At 43.0% G+C, this 13288-nt stretch overlaps 1 protein-coding gene across 2 annotated transcripts in view; it reads left to right on the plus strand.

Moving 5' to 3' along the window:
- Positions 1 to 824: 824 nt before the first annotated feature.
- The window catches only part of LOC125632140 (zinc finger and SCAN domain-containing protein 32), a 36613-nt gene continuing 24149 nt past the window's right edge, over positions 825 to 13288 (plus strand). For both annotated transcript variants that reach the window (XM_048839866.2, XM_048839865.2), the window contains exon 1: positions 825 to 1084. The gene's annotated coding sequence lies outside the window, so the exon portion shown is untranslated. The remainder of the gene's footprint in view (positions 1085 to 13288) is intronic.

Raw genomic sequence — 13288 nt, forward strand, 5'->3', positions numbered from 1 at the left:
GCAGCAAGTCCACCGACTTGGGCTCAGGGGGCTCACACTATGGTGCTAAAAATAGCTGTGTTGATGTTGTAGGTCAGGCTGGAGCTTGGGCTCTGCAGCCCACCCCCACTCTCTAGGCTTCAGGGCCCCAGCTGCAATGTCTACACAGCTATTTTCAGGGCTGTACCTGTCGACCTGGGCTCCGAGGCTCGCTGCTACAGGCTGCCACTCGCTGTGTAGATATACCCTTAGGTGCTTTTGAACATTTTACCCATAACTTCTGTGTGATTGCCCTGACAACCGTTCACGATCCAAGCAGGACTTCATACCTTCAGAGCTCTGCTGGGACACACAGCTCTAATGACAGGTTTCAGAGTAACAGCCGTGTTAATCTGTATTCGCAAAAAGAAAAGGAGTACTCGTGGCACCTTAGAGACTAACCAATTTATTTGAGCATGAGCTTTCGTAGCTCACGAAAGCTCATGCTCAAATAAATTGGTTAGTCTCTAAGGTGCCACGAGTACTCCTTTTCTTTTTACACAGCTCTAAGTATCTCCCCTTCACAGAGCAGGTTTGAGCCCCTGTAAGCCAGAGATAAAACTTTTCACAGGGGTAGGGTTGTTCTAAGCCCAGAAATAAGAGGGGCAGGAACTCTTTTTAGCAACTTGGTCTTCCAAATAAATAAAAGTGAAAGAGTTAAATTATTACACTGTGTAACTCCATTGACTTAAAAACAGGTAAAGATACACATGGAATTTCCATTTCTTATCTTCTTACTCAAAAAACCTTTAACCTGAACATATGAAAGGCCCTGCCAAAAACAGTTAATCACACTGGGAGGAAATGTAACTAAGCTATCACAATCTCTGTGACTAAAAGCGGAAGGAAAAACGTTTGTGGTTTCTCTAAAGAAACGGGTTTAAAATTTACCCTTCCAACAGTCTTCTCGGTCTCCAAAGAGTGTTATAATTAATCAGTGTACAAGACTCTCTCATCATGCTACATTAACCTTACCGAGGATTTGAGACTAGGAACAAGAGAAGCAAAGCAGCAAAAGAAAAAGTGAAAGGAAGATGATACATTAAAAAGCATATTCGTGCACAAGGTGAGTATTCCTCTGTTTACACCACCAGCCATTGTTGCAAATGTCTCAGACATGTCCTCTCCTCTATTTACTTTGGGCTTGATTCTGCAAGGTGCTGAGCAATCTGGCCTCAATCCAGCACAGCAATTAAGCATGTGCTTAACTTTAATGAGTGATCCCACTGATCTGCTCAAATTCTATGTTTGTTCAGAGACAGATTCCTTAGCACCTTGCAGCACCAAGTGCTTTAACTGCAACAGTGTCTCCCTCCTTGCAATCTGCCATTGCAGTTTAGCTCCTCTAGCTTCTTTTAGGGTTCACCCATATCTGCTACATATTGATGGTAAATGTTAGCTTGAAAGCTCTTTTCAGGGGAAGGCTGTCCTTATTTTTATTGACGTGCACACTTTTGAGCAGATGATGAACACTTAAATACAATATTATTTATTGTATTTGTCACGCAAGGAGTTTCTCCTTTTATTGTTATGGTTGAATATACTGTACTTATTTAAAATGATCACCCATGCACCAGCAAAAATTGGTAGCCTAGAAATGGTGCTCTTTAACCAAAGGGCAAACAAAAGAGTACAAGAAGTCCCAGGGATGCTTTAAAGCAGAGATTGAAGGCCAGGGAGGTGATTCTTAGTGCACGTTTCCCCATATTTCTGTTTCAAAGGCCATTTTGATTTTTCTTTCAGACTTTAACCAACTGACTTTATAGTCATTTGGTTGAATTTTAATCAGAGAAGTATTCATTTGTTTTATTATAAGTGATTCTAAATGACATGGGTGTGTGTAATGACTGGTCAACCGTACTGCTTCTTGCTGGTTCCTGGTGTTGGGCTAAGTGTCTGGTAGTCTCTGTACTACAAGTATTGAAGGTATTTGATTTGTTCTAAAAAGCATGAACAGAAGCGAAAAGCATCTGTGAACATTCTCTGAATAAAGATTAGTGGTATTTGCCACCTCTTTATATCTCTTTCCACAAATGTTCACATGAATACAATTTGGTTGCAGACAGAAAAAGTATCACAAATATTAGAGCAAATATTGGCTGATAATATGTGCCAGATTGTGGCCTCACTGAAAGCTCTTTGAAAGTCACTATTCAGGAATCCTACACAACTGTGATTTAGGTAGCCAAATAGCAAATTATGACCAGGCAGCATTTTAAGTGATAGTTAGTCCATAGGTTAAAATGTGTTTGACTAAAATATTTGTGGAATAAATAACTAACAAATTCATTAAAAAGTTAAGTCATGTGGTGGATTATTTGAGAAAAAGGGGATACATTCCTCAGCTAAATTGTTCACTGTGAATAGTCCACCCAGCTGTATGTGTACAGGCTGTACAAAAAGAAATGCAGGTGGACAAAGAAATGCAAGAGAATGCTTGTTTACTGATGGCTTGCTAATGTCAGTGATGTAGGAATTGTTAATTCAGTGAGGTTGCCTGGGGTGTGAGGGAGGGCAGAATGTGGCTCACAGTCTTAACTGTGTCAGGTTTCAGAGTGGTAACCTGGTTAGTCTGTATCAGCAAAAATGACCAGGAGTCCTTGTGGCACCTTAGAGATTAACAAATTTATTTGGGCATAAGCTTTTGTGGGCTAGAACCCACTTCACAAAAGCTTATGCCCAAATAAATTTGTTAGTCTCTAAGGTGCCACAAGGACTCCTCGTTGTTTTAACTGCATCAGTTTGCCGAATCAAGCTGTTGAATGCAAAGCAGCGTATGGCCCAAAAAATCTCTAGCAAAGCACATGAGCAAGTAATCATAACATGGCAAAGTGCAATGAAGCAATGTTTCTTGTGTTTATCTAAAAGCATTGCTCAGCTTGACAGCTTTACGATTCACAACTTGTTTTCATGAAGGTACAAGACGGGATGGTAGTCACACAGCCATAATACAGGTTCCAGAGTAGCAACTGTGTTAGTCTGTATCCGCAAAAAGAACAGGAGTACTTGTGGCACTTTAGAGACTAACAAATTTATTTGAGCATAAGCTTTCGTGGGCTACAACCCACTTCATCGGATGCATAGAGTGGAACATATGATAAGAAGATATATATATACACACATACAGAGAACATGAAAAGGTGGAAGTAGCCATACTACAGCTTGACTCAATGCATGTAAACAGCAAAAGGCAGACCCTCAGCTAGTAAAAGTTAGCTGCCCTGAGTTATACCCATGGAAGGTCTGGCTCCCGAGGTAAGACAGCAGACAACACGGGAGCAATAACATTTTCAGTCCTGTTCACAGCAATAAGGCTTCCTTTAAAATAAATTGTATTGTTTCATGGGGGCAGTTCTAGCAAGCATTCAAAATATTAAAGCATCATAGAAACAGTAAACAAGACATTCCAGAAGAAGAAATAGCATGACAGGATGACAATGAGGCTAAGTATCTGGAACATGACATCTTTTTGTTTGCTTCTCCAGAAAAACAACTCTTAAAACCAGATAATGTTTGTGCTTGCTTTAACAGACCAGGGGTCCACATCCTCAAAGATACTTAGGCTCCTAACTTATTTCAGTAGATATTAGGAGGGTCTCTGCCAGGTAGCCTTAGTCTGGCTATTTGGGGCTGCCACTCCCAAAACCTGCATCTCATAATCAATCTTGATTACATGTACAGTTCTTTGAAAAGACTAGACTATCAAGCAAAAGGCCTGTCTGCTATCTGTACTCGCTATAAATGAATATAAAGACAATATGCTGGTTTCAAGCTCTGAATATGGTTACACAGGGCAGTAAGACAGCGACACTGCCTTCACTCGAAGACATATGACCAATTATATTAAAGGTCACACTTAGTTGCCTAGTCCACAAAGAAACACAAACTTGCAGGGGTTATTATAGACTATGTCCAGCTGCTGCAGTAGCACCCTAGATGCATCAAAAAATACAGGGCCAGTCGCTGCCAATGTAAACAGGCACAGCGCTAATGATTGCCAGGGACTTTCATCCATTTATGCCATCCGATAATCTGGCCCATAATAATCTACCCAGAGTAATCATTACTAATGATTAATCTGACCCCCAACACACACTCAGCAAATTGGGCAAAAGAACATCTCCATTATTAGATTATGTTTTGAAACAAATTGACTATGGCTGGCTTTGCTTTGACTGAGTTCTCCACTTTAGTGTTAGCATTTTGCAAACATTCTACCAAACAAATGTAGCAGCAGGAATGTTACTGGAAACAAACAAACGTTGGCAGAAAGCAGATCTCAAATCTGTAATCGTAAACATTCAAATTTATGGTTAGACTACAGTTAAGCTCACTCAGCCAGGGAACAGGCCTATGGCCTGTGTGGCCAAACAAAGCTGCTCAAAAAGCAAATCGTGACTATCAGCAGGGGCGGCGAGTTATATGGGTCCGTGGTGCCCAAGGTCCAGCAATATTCAGGGCCTGGGGGCCCGGCTCCACCAATGTTTGGGGTCGGGTCTCTCCCCGGACCCCGCCTGCCGCCCCCACACGCCTCCCTCGAGTGTCCCCTGGCCCCCACTTGCTGCCCCCGCACTCCTACCCCGGCCCCTGAGCGTCCCTGCCCTCTCCCCTGCAGCTCCACGCTGCCTCCGCTCTGCTGACTCCCGGCATCAACTGCTGCCTAAGGGTACTAGTGCCAGGGCAGGCTGACCCTGACCCTGCCCTTCCGCCTCGGCCCCTTCCATTTTCCAGCGGGACCCTCCACCAGCACTGGGAGCCCCCTGCCCACAGTCACCGCTCCTGCCCCATGCTGGGCAAGGGGCAGCCCCATCCCCCGCCCCCAGTGAGGCTACACTGAGGGGTGGCAGCAGCAGGGGAGGAGGCGCACACATGATGGCAGCCCCTCCCCCTGCCACGTACCCACCACAGGGGAGGCGAGGGAGATTCCTGGACCTGAGAGGGGCCTTAGGAACAGTGACAGTAATGCAAGGTGAGTGTGCTGCCGGGGAGGGTTGGGAGAGGGGACCCCCAGAGCTCACTGCAGCCTGCGGGAAGAGGGCTGGGGGGAGTCCTCCTCTCTGGCCTGCCTGCACCCCAAACTCCTCATCCCCGACCCCACCCCAGAGCCCACACCCCCAGCCAGAGCCCTCATCCCTCCACACCCTAACCCTCTGCCCCAGCCCTGAGCCCTCTTCTGCATCGTGAACCCCTAATCCCTGGCCCCACCCAACGGCCCTCACCCCATACCCCAACCCTCTGCCCTAGCCTGAGCCCCCTTCCATACCCACACACCACAGCCCTCACCCCTGCACCCCAACCATCTGCCTGAGCTCCTCCCACACCCCAAACCCCTTATCACCAGCTCCACTCCACAGCCCTCACATTTTTACATTATTTTAAAAAACATATATTGGCTTACAAGGCAGGTGTGGGGGGGGTGGGACTTGTACCTGTTCTGGGCACTACCAAAAATTATACAAACCTGCCGCTCCTGACTATCAGATACCTAAAACAGTGCTTACGTGGTGAACAGTTCATAAACAGTGCACAGGTTGACGTATGTGTGCACAACATATAATTTTCAACAGCAAGCCATTGTTCATTTGTGCCCAGAAATAGGGCTCTATTTGTCAAATGCATTATTTGATGTGGATCATTTGCCCAGCTCTGCTCAGACTCATCAATGCTCCCAACCTCAGATCTCTCATCCCCCTTGTATATCATTCCCTGCCCACTCCCCATATACCTACTGCAGAGGGGAATAAGTAGTGTGCACCCACTTATCCCTGTGCATTTAGACCCAAGGACTGGGTGGTCCGTGCAAGGCTCTGAGAGAGATTTTTACTCCCATCTGATCCCCTTTGTGGGTGCATAGAGCCCAGGTTACAATCTAGCCCATAGTGTCATCTCATACTCCTTGTAAGCTGATGTGATAGAAGGCCCTGTTTTTAAAGAGGCAGACATTTTAAATTAATTTTGTTGCTGCAAATTACAGAGTTGAATAAAGGAATTCTTTTGTGAGTGGGTTGCGGAGAAAGTCTAGGACAGGGAGAGCTGGGCTGGGGGTGGGAGTCTGGAGCTCTGTTCCTCTATTTGATGCAATCTCTTTTAAAGGTCACCCACTGGGAGACAACATCGATCAAATTCTTTTTCTAAAAGGGACAGTGCTACCAGTGAAGATTTATATAACACACTTGTGCTACAGTTCTGTATTTTTTTAAAATCATTTAAAACCATATAATAACTTTAGCAGGAATATCATAAGAGGCTGCCAAAATTTCAAACATTTCCTTGAGGTAGGATGATCACAATGGAAAGGAATGTGAATCTTATCCAGCAGTCAGCAAGGTTTTGTCTTCCTTAATCCCTGACACTAAATCATTGGGTAGTTTTTAGTCTCCGACCTAAATCTTAATTGATGCTTACTGTCATTTAAATTACTGCGTGATTCTTTTAACCAGAGACCAAAGTGTTCTTTAGGGCAGTGATGGTTTAGGAAGTCCATGATCAAATATTTGAACAGTAAATAACCCCTAGGATTTATTACTGTGGTGATCTATTCACCACAACCCTCTAAGGAAATCTGATCACTCTGAAAGCTCAAGTTTCTTTCTGATATTAAAATTGCCTTATTTTAGGTGGTAGATTACCAGAACCTAAGCATGGTGTCACAGTGATGAGATTACACATTCAATAATAGATTCAATAGAATATGCATAGAACAGGTGATTTGTTCCCAGTGTGCTGTAATTTTACTTTGCACTGTGTAGACATTTGTTTTTTCCAACATGTCAATTCTACCAAACTCCCGAGAGCAAACCTTCCTACTCTGGCATAATCCAAAGGCTATTTGTTTTCATTTAGCAATCGGTCAGACACAGTAGATCAAAGCAGAGATGCTAAAAAGTCATCTCCATATCCCTGTTAATGACAATCACATCAGAAGTCTCTTTATAGGTGCCAACATTGGAAATAATTAGTAGAGACTCTGGAGTGGATGATGGAAACAGAGACTTTCCTGTCGAATCCACTGAATTGATTTGGGATTCAGCTTTTCAGAGGAATGTAGCAATAAAACTTAACATTTTCCCTAATTAAACTGTCATGATCCCTTTTCAATAGAGGCAGAGGACATACCTACCTCATCGCTGTGAATATCAACAAGTTCAATTGTGTCTTTAGAACAGCTACTAACTGTGTCAACTGCACCCTTCTTTTCTTCTCCTCTGACCACACAGTGACTGACTGAGAAACCAGGGAGAGGAGTCATTTGGTATGCTCTCCACTACCTCATAATCCCTTGCTGTTCCTCTTGGTGTCTCTGCCAAATGGGGTCTCGGTGGCTTTCTTTATTAAGCCATCATTAAAGGCCACACGCCTCTCTGGCGAACCAGTGAGGTTTCCTAGGGAAAATCCATCAGAAGGTAACGCTGCTCTTTTCAACATTAAGGCATGGCTTTATAGCCCATTGACTTTACATGCTTAAGTGATTTGCTTAAATGGAGACTTAATCTCTCTGTGCCTTAGTTTTTCCATCTTTAAAAATGAAGATAACACCCCCCGACCTCAGAGTGGTGTTATGGGGGCTTAATATGTCAACTTTCATGATTTATTCAGTGACTACAGTATGAAGCACCAAAGAAAAGCCTATAAATAAACCATCAGGACTTCATAATACTAAATCCTAGAGCAGAATGCCCATCCAAGTCTAATTAACCATTGATTTTAATGGCAGTTGAGGATGTCAAGATCAGGTTCTTAGTTCTATGATGTGCCAGAGTTAAAAAAAAAATATGGCGTGAGCATTTAATTGCAGTTAAACTACAATCTGTTAACACAGGAAATTTTTGTTTGGAAAGGAACTGAACATGTGACTTTTATTAAAAACAAAAAAAAAAAAGACAGCTCCCAATTGCTATAAAACTTCAGGCATTCAAGACAGAACCCTATTCACATGGTAGCCAGTAATTTGTTAAAGAATAAAGGCTAGATAGCCATTTGACATTAGAGATTGGATTCCACTCAAAAGTACAAGATTTTGTGTAAACTGTAATGATCTGTAAGGTGTGTCCCCCAATGCTATCATACATGCCTGAGTGAAGGGCTTTATGAGGCAAGAGGTGGATGGCTACTATGTGTATAATTATTGGAATGTTTTGGGCCAGTACTGCTCTGTTAGATGTTATCCAAAGGCAACTGAAGCTGCTGAAAAGACTGTCATTGACTTCAATGGGAGCTGGATCGGATCTTTGATCTGTTGGCATTGATGGATTATGCCATTGTAAATAAGAAAAGAATTTGGTCCCAGGTGTATGCAGTCTATGTGAAAATACTTTGAATACATCGTAATTCAGGGTTTTGTTCTAACAATATTCTGATTTGTTCTATGTTTGCTTCTTTCCTTTCATTCACTGGCCAAGATTTTATTTCTTTTGATTTCCTGTTGTGTTTCTCTCCTCTCCATACCTCACAATTCCAGATTTATCTTTCATTTCTGTGTTCTCTGAGACTTTTCTTTTTAATCTTATTTTCCCCTCAGCCATCATGCCAGGTGTTTATAACCATTTAATCTGGGTTTCTCCTCTTTCCAGGTATTTCTTTCAGTGTTCGTTTTTGTTTGTTCTGCTTCCTCCCCCCGCCACATTTTTTCCTAAACCTCTTTTCATTCACCAGCCACTGCACCTTTTCCTGTAAAATGCTTCTTTTCAATGTCTTTTTATGATTTTGTCCTACTATGCTTTGCATTTCTGTTTAGCTCTGAATTTTATTATGTTTGGGTTCATTTTGATTCATTAATCACGTTTACTACAGACATTTATATGACCCATCACTATATTATTTATAAGAACTTTGCGTGACTGAAATAATCTCTCAAGAATAGACAGATATTTCACTTTCGTTATTTACTCCCATTTTTGTTTCTCCTTTCTTTTTATACCCTGTATTATTCCAGCTCTAAGCATCAATTAATATTATTTATTATTATTATTATTATTATTATTGATTTGTATTGCAGTAGTATTTTGAGGTCCTAGTCAAGGATCATGCCAGGCACTATATAAACACAGCACAGAAAAAGAACTTAAATGTAAGTCTAAGATGAGAGAATAGGTAGATATGACAAACATATGGGGGTGGGTACGGGGGGATGGGACGGGAGGGACCTCCAGACAAGAGGAAGTAAGCAGTAGTTGTCACAGTACACAAATTGACTAGCCATTGTCAAGTGTTTTGTAGGCCTCATGGCAGAGATGAGTTTTAAGGAGAGATTTGGAGGAGGATAATGCAGGAGGAGGCCTTGCAGAATTTTATGGGGAGCTCCTCAAATTGATAAGGGGCTGTACAGGAGAAAGCATGACAGCGTTTGTGGGAAAATGGGACTGATGGATGATAAAGCAGGGGTCTACAGCTCAACATGGTATGAGACATGATAAGTAGGGTGGGGATACCCCACAAAGTGCCTTACACATGAACGTGAGTAGTTTGTCTTTATTTACATTCACAAACTTCGGAAACATTTAGGTCCAAATCTGAACTTCACTGTTCAGGCCCCATCTCTAATTTCCTCTCTTCATATTTCTCCCTCTTCAGCTCTTGCTGACGTTGATACTGGCTCACTGGCATTTTCAAACTATCAAGCTGCAACTCCACAAGAAATGGTATTTGTGCTGCAGACATAGCCACATATGAATACAAGCTAACAAGCCACAAACCTAAAAACATGCCACACCCCAAACAAGGGTTTAAAAATTACCATTATTAGCCACTAAATAGGGCAGTTTTGATTCCCAAGCACTTGGCAGAACATCCAGATCTGTTTCAGACTCTTTCAGCCCACTGTGGTGAAGTGGCTTTGCAATTTTTATGTAACAACTTGGGAAAAAATAACTACCCATTTCTTCAATAATCTTCTCTGTGTTTCATGCAACTTGCTATGAACTAATGTGTGATTGGCTGAGTGATGCCAGTCACAATGCTAAGTTCAGATGCCAACCAAAATGAACATGGATAAAAAAATCTGCTATTCGGAAAGCAATTCATTTTTTGCAGATAACCAGCTGTACTAACAACCATTTCTAAATCTGTTCTGTGAAACAGAATAAACACATGACCTGTTCCACAGCCATAAGGACCCACTCCTCAGGCTTGGTCTACACTTAAAAGTACAGCAGCGCTGGAATTAAATTTTCTCTTTAGTGGGCAATTCTGCACTTGTCTTTTTTGTCAAAAAATGGTTTTGATGAAAAATTTCTGCCCAGTTCTACTTAAAAGTTTTGCCGGCATAGCCATATTAGTTAGAACTGTGACAAAACCCACACCCATAACAACAGACCATCAAACACTGGCGTTGAAATATAGCTATTTATAGTAAAAGTTGGGTTAAAAAAAATTTTTGTCACCAAAAATAAAAAATCACCCATTCATCCAGAACATCTTAGCAGCTTTGGATAAATGTTTTAAATTCCTGTTGCCAAAGTCATCTCTTGTAGCTACTTTCATTAATAATCAGGAATTTATTCCTAGGAAATATCAAAGCACCTATTTGTTGTGGGTAACAGCTGAGATTACTCAATTCAAACAGCTGTTCCTGGGTCCTGATCTGAAATTGCACCAAGAGATATGTAATAATGTAAATAATATAAAGAAATCATCTTTCAATATTTACACGTCAAACATTTCATTGTGAAATCTGGATACCCGGCGGCTCTAAGTAGACCTTTCACCATATTTGAAGAGTTGACCCAAGATCAGGTTGGAACAAAAGATTCAATCTCTAAGAGATCTACAATTTTGACTAAAAAAGATGTTGATAAGAACACTACCCAAATGAAAAGATGGGAAAGGGACGTGGACAAAGAAATTGATCTGGATGATTGGGTCTCTATAAGGGAAAGGGGATATAAATCTTCAGTTAGTGTAGCTCAAAAAGAAAAATTTTAGAAGTCACTGTGTAGATGACATTTGATTCCAGTTAAGATCCATCATATTTTTGCTACTAGGGAGGTGCTCTGTGGGGGAGCTGTGGAGAAAGGGAAACATACTTGGACATGTGATGGTTATGTCCAGGAATTAGATGGTTTTAGGAGGAAATTATTAAAGAAACTCATCTTACAACAAAATGCCAGCGCCAGACCCACTTACTTAATGATACAGTAAAGGATCTATATTTTAAACAGAATGACAAATTAGTTTTTTTTATTGTTATCAGCAAGACTTTTCATTGCACATTGGAAAACAGGACTCCTCCTCTTGTGGAACTGCAGTATAGTAAAATACAGACTGTCCTTGTAATGTAAAAGCTTTTACACCATTTATGTATACAACAGAAGTGTCAAAAAGAGAAAGGTATTTAGAAATGTGATCACCCTTTTTAGCATACTCAGCGGAGAAGGGATCTCCAGCCAGTGAGCCAGAATCTTTAGCCAGGTTCTTTGAATATTAACTAGCTCCTGAATAGTATGCAGTATGTTAACATTTTATTGTAACTTTGCCTCAATAAAAATTGTTTTTTTTTAAATGGCACCCCTAACCAACAAACTATGCCAGCAAAATCCATAGTATAGATGCAGTTATTCCAGCAAAAAAGTACTTTTGCCTGTATAGCTTATTCTGTCCTTTTTCCAGCATAAGCTTTCACTAGGGTGGTTTGCTGGTATAACTCTATCTAGCTATCGCTTTTCCTGACAAACTTTTTTAAGTGTAGAGAAGGCTTCAGTCTTTTGTGGGCTCCACCTCTAATAGTGTTTGAGCTTCAAGTTGACTCTTCATTAATCAACCCAAGATAAAAAAGCCTATGTTTTACAGTATAAATAATTAATACTTTTCAAACTTTGTACTTCTGAGATGCCTATAGGCATTATGTCCAAAATAACATCATACTGTGTGCAGGGGCGGCGAGTTGTATCTCCATGTGGTGCCCTAGCACCAGCAATATTCAGAGCCCAGGGGCCCAGCTCCACCAATATTTGGGCCTGGCTGTCCCCTCCGACCCCACCTGCCACCCCCTGGGCCTCCCCCAAGTGTCCCCCAGCTCCCTCTTGCTGCCCCCAGCCCCCCGCGTGCCTCCCCGGGCCCGGACCAGAGCGTCCCTTCCCCTGCCTCTGCCCTGCAGCTCCATGCTGCCTCCCTGCATCAACTGCTGCCGCAGGGTCCTAGCACCCCCCATCTCCACTGCCAGAGCAGACTGACTGAGCCTGCCCTTCCACCTCAGACCCTTCCCTTTTCCGGGGGGACCCTCCACCAGCACAGGGGGCCCCCCACCTGCAGTCACCACTCCTGCCCCATGCTGGGCAAGGAGGCAGCCCCATCCCTCACCCCCAGTGAGGCTACAGTCAGGGGCAACAGCAGGGGAGGAGATGCACTCAGCACCCCCCCCCCCCGGCACCCACCACGGGGGAGGCGAGGGAGATTCCTGGACCTGAGAGGGGCCCTAGGAGCACATGCAGTGACAGTGGTGGGGGTGAGTGTCCTGCTGGCAGGGCTCCTCCCCCAGAGCTCGCTGCTGCTGGCAGGGAAAGGGATGGGGTGATTCCTCCTCTCTGGCCCCTGTCCCGGAGCAGCCTGCCTGCACCCCAAACTCATCCCCAGCCCTGCCCCACCCCCGAGCCCACACCCCCGGCCAGAGCTTTCACCCCCCCCCCCACCACACCCTCAACCCTCTACCCTAACCGTGAGCCCCTCCAACACCCCAAACACCTTATCCCCAGTCCCAGCCAGAGCCCTCATCCCCCTGCACTCCAACCTTCTGCCCTAGCCCTGAGCCTCTCTAACACCACAAACCCACCAGCCCCAGACAGAGCTCTCAGCCCCCCTACTCCAACCCTGAGTCCCCCACAGTGTTTCATACTGCCATGCAAGTTCTGATGTGGCCACCTAGATTATTTTTTCCATATGTTAATTCAGAATAAAATTATTTAATGTGGCTTAATTTATGAAAATTAGAATGAAAAACATCACTACCTCAGGGATACATGAAAGAGGTGCATTTACATTTTTCTTTGTGTTGGAAACTCTGTACTTGTACTGCCCTGATGGAAACCTGCCCACAACTTTACAGTAACAATTAAAGGGCTCCAATATTATTTGGAGTTGGGAGAGTTTAAAACGACAATAGAACCAACAGGAAAATCCTGGCCATGGAGCTCTAAAAATAAACAGTAGCCTTTCAAGTGACAGTAAGGGGTGGACCCTGATCTTGTTTTCATTCCCTTTAGTATAGTAAATAGATGTGAAATAGTCAAACCCTGGTTCTGTTGAAGTACATGGAAATGTTGTCAATGACTTCAGTGGG

The sequence above is a fragment of the Caretta caretta genome, chromosome 2 (genome assembly GCF_965140235.1).
Source record: "Caretta caretta isolate rCarCar2 chromosome 2, rCarCar1.hap1, whole genome shotgun sequence".
NCBI lineage: Eukaryota > Metazoa > Chordata > Testudines > Cheloniidae > Caretta > Caretta caretta.